Here is a 10,732-nt window from a genome sequence, read left to right on the forward strand (position 1 = left end):
ATATCACTAATAAATCACGTATGATGTGTTAGTGATGGACCAACGATGACATCTTCATTGATGGATGGCTAGTAGACACATTGCTGGCATATTACTAAGAGACTTATCACCGAAAAATTACCGACAATATTTTGTCGCTTGCTTCACTAACAGGTCACCGACCGCCGCCAATCACAAATCATTCAGTATTTTTTTTTTGAAATAAAAAATTGAATTTACAGTTTTCTAAAAATAAAGTATACCATAGTTTACGGAAATTAAAATTTACAATATCTGCAATAATTTGTGTAAATAAAAATTTACAGTAACATATGGAATATGCTTATACAATGACAACTTATCTAGCTAGGAGGAAGGGGAGTCCATACTTGTATTTGCATTTGGCTTACGAAGAAACACTAGTCTAATCCGCAGGGGATAGACCAAAAATGTCTTGACTGGAGGGTTTACCTTTTGGTCACCGTGAGCTCAAATCCAAGGAAATATGACCTGCAAAACTAGCAACACCGTGAGACTCATTACGAGAAAAAGGGGTGGAGGTTCTTCTCGTAACAACCATCTGACAACGTGAGAATAAGTTTTGTTCTTCTAGAGAAAGAGAGAGAACGCAATATTTAGAGTGAGAATGTGACGTGCCATCAATTATACATATTATTAGTGCATAATTACCCCTATTTTAAGGTATTTTTTATAACTTTATTGTTGAAAATACTACCTAAATTATTCCTATATGGTAATTGTAGGTTTTTAAGGTCTCTAGATGAAAAGAAGTGAAGAATAAGCAAAAACGAGGCAAAAATCTAAGATTCCAAGAAAATCATTAAGTTGCCATATAGGCATGACCGTTCCAGGCTATAGGCATGGCCTTGCATGATACCTAGTAATACAAAGTCAACAAATCAACCCAAGAATGGTCAACAAAAGTCCACGATATGCGGAGGCATGGTCGTGCACACCTATGCACGCCCGTGCATGAATAAAACAACTAATGGAAGCTTCGATATCCAACAAGAATGACACATGTTCAAGCCCTGTATGGACACCTGTCCATGCACCCCTACACTCCTCCAGCCAATAAATAGAGGCCCTTGGTTGCTCATTTTTCTCATCCCATTCTGTCACACTCTCAATTTCCACTTGCAAGGTTTGACCGCGAGACGCGTGACAAACAAGGATCTAAGACACCAGTCATATAGATTGATCTCTATATGAATGAAAATACATTTTCAAACCATTAAGTACAATACGGAAGCGTAAAGTAAAATGTAAACTAAGGTATGTGCATAAAACAAATAGGTAAAATAAACCAACAAAATTTAATTGTAAAACCATGCAAAATGTAAAATATAGTTTTGACATCCATGCGTGCAACCTAGCCGTGAGAGATACCTTAGTGACCTGAGAAACACATGCAAGAAAAGTGTCAACAATGATGAGTGAGTTCACAGGTTTGTCAAATAATATTTGTTTCACTGTTTGAGATTTATAATAGTTATTAGCAGTTTTTTTGTCATATTTATAGGTAGCTAACCTAGGTATTATGTCACTAAATGTTCGCAATTGAAGCTGACTGTTTATGCGTTGTTTGCCTTTGTACCAGGTCTATCACTGACCATGCCAGAGTGTTAGGCAAATTTTACACCTCTTCGACCTTTACCGGTCGGGTTAGCGCGACTAACTCGAGTGGGCCTTGTCGGGCCCAGTAGTACTACCAAAAACTTCCTCGCTATCCAATACTAACGGTCCGAGAATGTAAGGGCTTAATTTGTGATTATGTTGCACTCTAGTGACCATAATAATATAACAAAAATTCTAATTTAACTGTACATTACTTTACCATAATTTTGTGCATGTTTTCACCCCATGTGTTTAAATAATTTTTAAAAGAGAATAGTGTGTGAACTCACCTTAGTTTTGCTCGGTTAGAATTATGTGACTATGAGTTGTTAGAGTTAACCACATCTTGATACGTTTACATGTTGTTATTAGTTAAATGATTTGGACAACACATTGTGGTTTCATGTATACTATCGTATAGACATTCTACATCAAGGATCATGGAAAGTTCATGCATACACGTAAAATGAAGACACACATACATACTAAACGACATTTATTCATGTTAGACACCCCAAGAACATTTTATGTAACCAATTAGATGCATTCACAAACAATAACACAAAGTTCAGAGAATTTCAGCTTTACTTTAGTTTTTAAGCTTGTTTGAGGATATTATAAATACTAGCAAATGGGTCAGAAAAATTACCAATAATTTATGAGACATGTCAACTAGTCCTTTTCAACTTGTATATTTTTCTCAAGTCTTAAATGTGCACACAAAAATCACTAAAAATTACGTAACACATAAAGGTCAAAACTATCATCTTCTATCTTCTGATCTGATGATAGTTTACGGTTTAAATTTATATAAAAATCCTCGTCCACCCGATAGACGCAATTCCAGTTGGAGCATTTCATAATCTCTTATTTTTATCTATAGTAAAAGTTTCAGTTATTAACTCCGACTATTACCCAAGTTATGACTCTCGTAATGGACTGCAATTTCTGCAGAAAAACGTAGCTTTGACCTTTGATTTATTTAAATCTTTTAACTGACCAAAACTTGTCGGAAAAATACGAATAAAGTGGTGTTTGATAGGAAATTCTTTAAATTTGATTTTAGACTCAAGAACCATTCGATTTCGTCATGTTTTGACCAAGAAACAACCGTTACAAGTCAACACAAAAATCTGGAAAGAACCTGAAATCTTACTGCTCTTAGTCAAAACGTGTTATGATGATTTTATCAAACTTTTCGGCTACTATAGTAGGTATAACATCAAATACATTAGATTTAACATCAAGTTTCTAATCAAGATCATAGTACCAAATCAAAACCCTAGCCCTAAACATGCACATATACGTAAAATATAAATTGACAATTCACCTAAATCATCAAGAACTTGATTCTAAGCAAACCCTAGTTTTTCATGCATTCATGTAATCATGTATTCAACAAATCAAAGCCAAGAACTCATATATATGTGAACATGAACTACAAACAAGGCAAAGATATGTTATCGAGAGAGATATAGAGGCTGGGAGAGAGGGAAGAGGTCAAGAGAAGATATGAAGCCGGTGAGTGATCGTGAGTTTGGGAAGGAGAAGGTTTTGGTCGTCTGATGATATGGGGGGGGGGCGATCTAGGGTTGGGTTTGTTTTTATTTATTTATTTTAAAACAAAGTTATACATGTGGTCCCTCATGTTTCTACCAAAACCCTTCTAACCCCTTAGGTTTTCAAAACCCAAACTTGGGTAGAAATTTATACATATAACTTTGCGTTTTAAGCCAAAAAAGCCCCTGGTGTTCAAAAGTTTCTCAAATATCGCAAAGGAAGTTAATTAAGTTAACTTTAAGTGTATGTACGGGATTAACCCTCATCGTTTAGATTAATCCCATAAGTTATAACTTGCATGCATAATATAATTGCACGTATAATATAGTTGTGTTTATGAGTGTTTTGTAAATCGTAAAGATTTAACTGAGAGAGTTAATGGCGTTAACCTGAAAGTACGGGATGTCACACATTCCAACCATTCTTCTCCCTCTTTTCACACACATACTCTCTGGTCTTGAGAGGTCACAAGGAGTTTAGGATCACTCCAAGAAAACACTTGTATAGCAATGTTTTAGAGAGAGAACTTGTAATCAACAACCTTCATCTAGCTGTTTGATTCTTCCACTTGATTCACCATGATCATTGCATGTGGACAAGTTACTATGGCCATTCTTGGATAATCTTCTAGTGTTGTTTGGGTTGTAAATGAAACTTGGTATGAATTAGATGTTTAAACTTTGGCAAAATGGTGTATTATGTCTTTGATAAATCTTTTACCCTTCTTCTTTGTTAATGGGGCTTGTGAGCCAGTTTTGGTCTTTGATCTTGTGGGTGTTCTTGATAATTTTGGTGGTATGTTGCCTATTAGTAAACTCATGGTGTATGATAACCCGTATACTAGTAGAAGGATCCCATTTTGGGTAGAGGTTGACGCTGGAAACACATCTTGTGATCAACCCTCACTTATCAAGGATATCATTGTTTGCCTGCACGGTCTATATGCTAGGTTTCAATGATAAGCCAAAACTTGGTTATGCTACTTGTATAACACAATCTATATGTTACGCTTGGCGCAGACCAAGAGTTGGGGAACCCATGTTAAAATCTTTACCTCTTTATATATATTTGAGTAAACTTCCGTTTTGCTCCCTGTGGTTTGGTCATTTTAACGGTTTTGCTCCAATAGTTTAAAAATAGCCATTTTCCTCCCTGATTTTTCCAACTTATCTTCATTTTGCTCCCATCCTCTAACTCCATCAGGGAGGAAACTGGCGACAAACTCGAAAGATTGGGGAGCAAACTGGCGACAAACTCGAAAGATCAGGGAGGAAAATGGCTATTTTTAAACTATTGGAGCAAAACCGTTAAAATGACCAAACCACAGGGAGCAAAACGGAAGTTTACTCTATATATTTTATTATTATAACATCACCCGTTAAATAAAGATCCATCACCTCAACCAATCACAAATGTTATCAGCACCTATACGAAACACCTATATATATCCTTGATGGTCCGATAAGATGGATCATCACTAGAAGGATTGCAAAGTATAGTGTTGTAGAAGAATAAGAAGAAGAGTAGTTGGAAGTCTTAAAACCAAACTTAGTTGATTTCTTTTTGAAAATGAGTCTTCTTCTAAGCAAGGGTAATGGATTTACTTTGAATTAGCTCTAATTCTATTTTAACCTCAATTTCATAATTTGTAACTTTAAAGCAAAGCCTTAATAGGGACGTTTTCTTAAAACCATCACACCGCTTGACTGTATCCTAACCATAATTCATCCCAAGTGGAGTTGAAAATCCAAAGAAACACTCTTCGTGCACTTGATATTCTCTACTAATTCTCTATCACTTGCTTTTCTTTTCTAGTTTTAAATATAAATTAATAAATAAACAAAAGATAATTAATCAACTAGTTGGTAATCTAAAGTTGAGTAGTAAAAGTCATATCATTTGGATTCGATACTTGGTTCTTACATAAACTTTACTACATACAAGAGGTACAATTACCTATTGTGTGTGTTTAGTCTACTAATTCTCTATCACTTGCTTTTCTTTTCTAGTTTTAAATATAAATTAACAAGTAATCAAAAGATAATTAATCAACTAGTTGGTAATCTAAAGTTGAGTAGTAAAAGTCGTATCCTTTGGATTCGATACTTATTTCTTACATAAACTTCACTACATACAATAGGTGCAATTACCTATTGTGTGTGTTTAGTCTAATTAATAATTACTCCACTAGCTTCTGTTCATGTGCTAGTTATTCCTATTGACCAACTATCAGGTCCACCGCAGCAAGAATGATTGAAGATCGATATGTAGGAGTCTCGGGGGAGATTGTTGGAACCTATAAGACTGTCGCATACTATACAATGTGGAAATCTCATAGATTGAATAATAGAATTTTTGTTCCAGGCGCCACTCATGGCGTCACTAGAGTGGAACCTATTAATGAGTGTTTTGTTTAGTTGTTCAGTGATTTAGATCTTGTAATGATAGTTGCAGCCGTCACTTGATGGTTGCAACGTCGGCAACAAGCAGGGCATCAGTAAGCCAGTAAGCCACTGTTGAACCCTAATCGTTTGCTTATAAATAGTTGTTGTTTCTCCTTCTTAGGTTAGGCTTTTGATAGATATTTTTATTATGTTTGCGTTTTTTTAGCTTAAACTAGCAAAGCTACACTGTTATTGTAAATCATTATCGACTACCAATCGAATCTTCTATTACGTTTATAATCTTGTTCTACTTTGTTCTTAAACGGTTTAATATAGTTTTCTATCATTTTTCGGATCAAACATAAAACTAATTGTTGTTTCAGATCTGAATCTTGTTAAGAAACACCACTAGTATCGTTATATATCTGGGATTTTGAACTTACATATACAATACACAACGATGTGTCCTATTATACCACAATTGTAACGCATCCTGTTATCGCACCATTTCTTTCTACCATACCATCCTCCGTTATAATGATTTGATCCGTTGTATCATTCATCCCAAAAACTTATATCATTCATTCCTCCGTACTGAGTTGACTTTGTAGCGTATCCCATGTGATCTAACCTACACCACTTATACTGAACTTTTTTATGAGTTTTTATAACGATTGGATGATTTTGACGATGATGATATATTTTTATCAAAAAACTTTTTGTTTTAAAATTTTTCAGAATTTTTAACATTTTGTTTTGGTGTTTGGACCTCATTTTGCTGACAATCATTTTGATTTGTAACCTCACTTTTATCTGTAAATGACAGTCATCTATCAAAAGCTGTTTCTTTTATTTGCAAAAATATTTCACCATTGTTAATATCATTGTCAATATCATCACAATCTTTGATTATGACAGTATCATAATCTATGACATTGTCATTTATTGGAATCTCGATTATGGGAGTTTTAACTCCACTTGTTTCAGGTGCCACTGTTGTCAGATCAACCCCTGGTGGTGTTAAAATCTTGATATCTAAAATGGATTCAACATCTTTTGGTGGTGTTGTATAATTCTGTTTCATAGGGGGTGGACAACGATTATAGCCGATTCCACTTTTATCAGTTTCCTCATATTCGTCTCCTTTTTTTTCTTTGGGATAATGTGATTTAGAATATGCTATAACTTGGCAACTTCTGATTCACACTCTTAGCTTCATTTTAACAATGATTATTTCTTTTTTCAGCTGAGTTCTTCCATCGAGATATGAGTTTATTGCTTGTTTTCACCAAACAACTTTATTTGAATCTGATTTTTCATTTTCTATAACTTTTATTTTATTTTCAAAATCCGTTTCATTTTCTTTTAATTTTTTTTCTGATGCCAAACTTCCCAAATCCCTTAATAGTTTGGCATTATCCTCCTGATACCTCTTTACCACTTCAACATAATAGGGGCAAACTGGTTCAGAACACGAAGCATCAGTAGTTTATGTTTCAGATTCTCTAACTCATTTGTTCAGCACCTTTATTACACTTTCATAATACTCTTTATCGTAATACTTTCCATCCACCTTTGCATATTCAATATCTAAACCTATTCCCATTAAATTTGCTCTCAAAACTTCAAACTCGTCCATTTAACCAAATCTTTAACCACTTTGACAATTTCAGTCTTCAATTGCATATAACAACTTTCAAAACAAAATAGCGTATCACAAACCAAAGTCAACTTAGCAGCGCATGACACTTGAAAAATCAAACTGGTTAATGATATGCGCACTTCAACGTGATGCGTTGTCACTTATTAGCACATAAGTGATGCTCTAGAGCTGTTGTTTTCGTACATTTTCATGTCGTTTTCACGTTTTTGAAGTTTTGGATGTGTAGTTTTTTTGGTTTTTTTTATCAATTTAGGTTTGTATTGATATTATGATGATAATATTCAATTTTCAGCCAATTTTAACCATTCAAAATGTACGTAAATGTTCAAAATGTTTGAAAATGTCCAAATTCACCACGAACTCATCCAATTGTTCACCAAGATCACTTGTATAACTCTCCAATGCTCCGATACCACTTGAAAGTCTTGTTTTCGGATCTTGAATACACCGAATTCTACGTTTAACCTTGTTTAAGTGCGGAATCCAAAAAACAAAGCTTGTAATCGTGCACAAGATGTAAATATCAATGTTTTGCTCAATTCTAATAACAATCGAACAAAGTTTCGTTATACCTAGCTCTCCTTTACAAAGCAACCCAAGTGAAAGATCTACATAAAATGCGCATCTCATGATGTATTTATAGAACATTTAACGCATCACATGAACATGCGCATTATTATTGCACACCAAACAAAACCTGGTGCATGACAAATTGTTGAGCATGACCCATAACACACGAGTCATGTGCTTACACATGACTCATGTGCTATGCACTTGGTCATGCGCTCTGGCATAGTCAAACACCTTAATCTCTCTGATACTCACCAATACCTACCGAAACTCTATCCTTAAACATACAGACTCAAGATTCATTACATGTACACCATTTTAAAGCTATGGACATACGAAATGTGCACTAACTATTGATGAACCAAGATCCATAGATCATCCACACTTCTCTAAGGGACTAGAGCCTTCTCATTCGGGCTGTAGTGAACCAAGGAACGAGAGAGCAAAGAACAACATATTTAAATGAGTAAATGAAACCTCTATTTATTAGGGAGCCAAAGGTCAGGGGTTTACGGGCAATTTGTCTCTTCTGATTTGTCGTTAATGGAGGCATGAACGTGCATGGGCATTCACGACCATGCCTCGTACTTTTCTTTTTAGCCCGCCACGCTTATTGACCTTTGCTAATTTCTCCGATAGTCGGGTTGAGGCGTTTGTGCATGGCCGTGCACCTTGGGTTGCATGGGTGTGCATTCTGGAAACTTGAATTTTTTGTTCGTTTTTCATTTTTCACTTCCTTTTAGTTTTAAGCCTTCAAATTGTACAGAAATCAAAAAAGAATGATTTAAGTAGTGTTCTCATATAAAAATGCTCTAAAAGTACCTATTAATGGGGGTAAATATGCATAATAAACATGTGTAATTGATGGCACATCATAAACCCCACACTTAAACTTTGTTTTTCCTCAAGCAAACCATGCTTTAAATCAATGTAATTGGTAATAGAAAGATTTTAATCAATGAGTTACTCTAGTATATATTTTTGGTGAAAAACTAGACAAACATGACACGCCTACTCAAGCTTTGATGATGTATAAAATCATATTTCTCATAATGATCACTCAACTCCCTTTGGCTTGTGTTCATGTGTATCATGAGTTTAAGTGTACGCTCAAGTTCAACCCGACATACTCATTAATTATAGGTTTGTATGCAAATCAAATTTCCACCTAGTAACTAAGTAAAATTCATGAATCAAGAGGACTTCTTATAAGGGTTAAAGAGAAGGGAGACTCAAATTTTTTTGTTGAGAAAACTAAAGTAAATTATTGGGAAGGTATTGCAAACTTCTTGAAGTCTAGTAGTAGTCTCGGCTACTTGATTCTTCCAACGACATTCGGGTGAATGCTTTTACAAACTTTTATTTGAACATTGATAATTCTTCCTTCATGGCGTAGTACACATTGCTTCCCTTTCTTGCGGTTTGTTCGGCTTGGAACCTAATAGCACCTACTTGAATTAGACGTGTATACCAGAATTGGGAGTATGTTTGGTTCTTACCACATTTTCCTTCATGTGACCAATTTCCACACTTGACACATTTTTCGTATCTTTTGGAGTTTTGACAACCCACAATTAGGTAGCATTTGCTCTTATTGGTGCCACTATTTCCTCACATAGATGGTTTTGAGGAAAATCAATTCTCTACGATTGGGTGGCAATTCAGGCTTTGCAAAGTGAATAGAAGAAAGCAAATGAAAATTAAAAGGATGTGTTTTGAGCTTTTGAGAAAAAAAGTGAGAAAGACGGTAAATAAAAGTGAAAAAGGCATAATTCTAGTTCTTTTAGGTCTCTCTGGTAAAAGACCAACTTTATTTGGTTTCTGTTCTGGGAATCGTTCGGCCGACTGTTTGCCTAAAAGTACTAATCTTGGTAGAAGGGATTATTTGTCGGACCATTTTGTTAATATAGAGGAAATCAGACCCAAATGATGTTCAGTGAAGACATGCTTTAGTCTATGGGTGAGCAGTCACTCCGAGAATTCCCAGGAAAGTGTGACGTGTCCGTTTATGGATTAACACTCTTTCCTTAGACAAAAAACCCAAAGACACTCACCTTCTAGATTGCACGTATTCAATCATTAAGATTTTTAATCCAATATATATATTTTCTACAAAACCATAAATTAGTTTCCTTTATCGATAATTTCTTTTTCTTCTTTAGCATTTTCCCTAAGACCTAATGATGTGATATGTCCTCACTTCATTGGTTTAGGATTCTTCGAGTGGTTTAACCAACACCTAATAATCTCACAAAAGTTTTGAATGGGAATAGAAATGAAAGGCTATAACTCAAATGGATTTTCTAAAGGAGATGTTTTGTGCGGGGGAGAAAATCCTAATTTCCTTATAATTATTTTTATGCAAATTACTAGGGTCTGTTTGGTATGGGTTAATGGAATAGATGAGAGAATGGAATGGACGAGGTAATGGAATGGACAACGGAATGAAATGGATCATTCCATTCCATTGTGATGTTTGGTTACTCATATGTGAATAGAATGAACTATTACTTTGTACAATTTGATAAACAAAAAAAAGATGAAGTAACGAAACACAACTGTATTAAAAACGACAAAAATATAATTGACTCAATAATAATAATAATAATAATAATAATAATAATAATAATAATAATAATAATAATAATAATATATTAATGATAAAAAATTAGTAATAGATTTTTCATATATATTAATATTAGTATGAATATTAATAAATATAAATATAAATATAAATACAAATAAAAGTATAATAATAATAATAATAATAATAATAATAACAACAACAACAACAACATATTTCTTTCCATTCCTTGAGGGAATGGAAAAAAAACACCTACATACCAAGGAATGGAAATTATTATATTTGGAAGGAGTTACATTCCCTTGGAATGCTCCATTCCATTACCACATGATAACCAAACATGTTTATTTTCAT

Source organism: Helianthus annuus, chromosome 5, assembly GCF_002127325.2.
Source record: "Helianthus annuus cultivar XRQ/B chromosome 5, HanXRQr2.0-SUNRISE, whole genome shotgun sequence".
Lineage (NCBI taxonomy): Eukaryota > Viridiplantae > Streptophyta > Magnoliopsida > Asterales > Asteraceae > Helianthus > Helianthus annuus.